We start from the raw sequence: 2,455 nt of genomic DNA on the forward strand, positions 1-2,455 counted from the left end.
TCCTTTCCCACTCCAGGAGCTTTTCTGTTCTCTTAATAAATCCTGCCTTAAAAAAAAAAAAAGTCTTTTTTTTTTTCCACCGGCACATGTACTTTATTGACTGCCATTGTAGAAAAGTGTGAGTACAAACTGCGGTGTAAAGAGGCAGGACAGGGGGCAGGGAATAAAAGGTAGTGTACGTGGACCCCTGCCATGGGCAGATAATGGCCTAGATGTTGCCTGTTGAAACACTTGGAAGACCAACACTGTAATGAGGATGATGCCAGTGGTCACAAGGATGCTGAGGATCAGGGCCCAGATGTTCAGGCACTTGGTGGTGGAGGTGTAGGCCTGGGCCCTGGTCACATAACCCACCATCTTCCTGTCCCTAGACTTCATGGTATAGGCAAAGGCTATGAAGCCCAGGCAGCAGAGGTTCATGAAAAGCGTGTTGAACAGGGACCAGGTGACGTGGTTGGGCATGGAGGTGTCACTGTGGATACTGATCACAGTGTACATCGTGGGAGCAGTGCTGTGGGGTATCCCCAGCATAGCTACCACATGATCCTTCTTGAGCATCTCATAGTTTGGGGGGAGGTCAGCATTGGCCCAAGTGAGAAAGTTTTAGGAAGTGTGGTCCATGGTGTGGAGACAAGACTGGCTGGGATAGCTTTCAAAGTCTTTAACAAGGTCATACAAAAAGAAATCCATTTTACTTTATGATCCATTATCTGCATATATATATGCAGATGTGTAATTGAATCAGAACTTCACAAAACATATTCTGGCTCACTAGTTGGGATGCACCAGGTGTTTTCTATTTCATTAAAAAAAATAAATTGCTGGTGATGGCTCACTAAATTGATTCCATGACCCACTAATGAATAATGACCTGCAACTCAGAAAACACTGCTCTAGGGCGTAGATGAGTGGAAATATGGAAGGAAGCTGGAACATTAGGAAGAGTCACTCTCTTATTTATTTATTTATTTATTTTGAGTTGGAGTCTTACCCTGTCGCCCAGACTGGAGTGCAGTGGCATGCTCCCGGTCACGGCAGGCTTGACCTGTTGGGCTCCGGCGATCCTTCCGCCTCAGCCTTCCGAGTAGCTGGAACTACAGGCATGCGCTACCACGCCCGGCTGATTTTTGATTTATTGTAGAGATGAGGTCTCGCTGCCCAGGCGGGTCTCGAACCCACGGGTTCAGGCAATCCACTCACCTCAGTCTCCCAAAGTGCGGGATTACAGGCTGAGCCCGGCGGAAGAGTCATTCTCAACAGAACATGTGTACATTTCAAATTTGTTGAGAAAGTGGATGGAGTGAATGTATTGTTTCTCAAGCTTCTGTTCTCCAACTCTATAAACTTTGCAAAAAGCCAAGAGGTTATCGCGAGGATCAAATTAGAAAAATGTAGATAAAGTCTCTTTGTATACTATAAAGTAGTATATAAATAGGAGGGTTTACTGTTAGAAAAAGCTGATGGAAAAATATAAAAATCATTGATTTTAGAAGGAAAAAAATTTAGGTTTAAACCAGAGCTCCACCATTTGCTAACTCTATAACTTAGGTATTACTAATAATAACCAATATTTATTGAGTGTTTACTGTATGCCTGGTATGGTGCTAAACTTTAGTAAATGTTTAGCTTATAAAATCCTTACTACATGTAGTCTTATTCTGTGGGCACTGTCATAAATCGTCCTTGTTTTACATACATGGAAACTGAGACTCAGAGAGCTAAGAAAATTTACAAGGTTACTTAGTATAGCACAATTTTAATTTTTTTTTTTTTTAACCTTGTCTGCCTATCCAGCATCTAATACCTTTTCTTCTTTGAAAAACACCTAGATTTTCCTTAGGGAACCACCCCCTAACACACACATTTAGTCTATGTGCTTTGAGGGAACCTGGCTCCACCTCTTGGATTTAGGGCTGCCTATATAACTAGGCTGGCCAAGAAGCATGTTCCTTCCTGTCGGGCACGTGATTGGTTGAGATATGGGCATGTGACTCAAGTAAGGCCAATCAGAGCTAACATAGGGACTATTCCTACAGTGGTGGCAAGAAGGCAATTCTTTGCTTTGGACTGCTGCAGTTGCCACCTTGCCAATACTGGGTGAGAGATTGCCTAAAGATGGATCAACATAGAGCGGAGCTGAGATGCTGGGGGAGTTGGGGAGAGGAAGAGAGAGAACTAATGATGTCCTCTGAGTGCTCAGATCCAACCTGAAGATATAACCGTAACCTTTTCAGTTCTAAGAGCCAGTACATTCTCTTTTATGCTAAAGTCAGTTAATCTAATTTAGTTATTTAACAAACACCAATATAGCATGAACTAAATGCTAGGAACTATTGTAAGCATTTTACAAATTTTATTTTTTTTAAATCTTTTTTAATCAATATTTTTTATTATGATATTGTGGGGTACAGTTAAGAGTTAGGTATACAAATATGCTTTGTTCAGGCACCCTTGT

At 41.9% G+C, this 2,455-nt stretch overlaps 1 pseudogene; it reads right to left on the bottom strand.

Annotated features, from left to right (window-relative positions):
* Positions 1–93: 93 nt before the first annotated feature.
* On the bottom strand, positions 94–621 carry LOC110595821 (annotated as a pseudogene).
* Positions 622–2,455: the final 1,834 nt, after the last annotated feature.

This window comes from Carlito syrichta, unplaced genomic scaffold (assembly GCF_000164805.1).
Source record: "Carlito syrichta isolate Samal-C Ts95f unplaced genomic scaffold, Tarsius_syrichta-2.0.1 Scaffold304598, whole genome shotgun sequence".
In the NCBI taxonomy this organism is placed as follows: domain Eukaryota; kingdom Metazoa; phylum Chordata; class Mammalia; order Primates; family Tarsiidae; genus Carlito; species Carlito syrichta.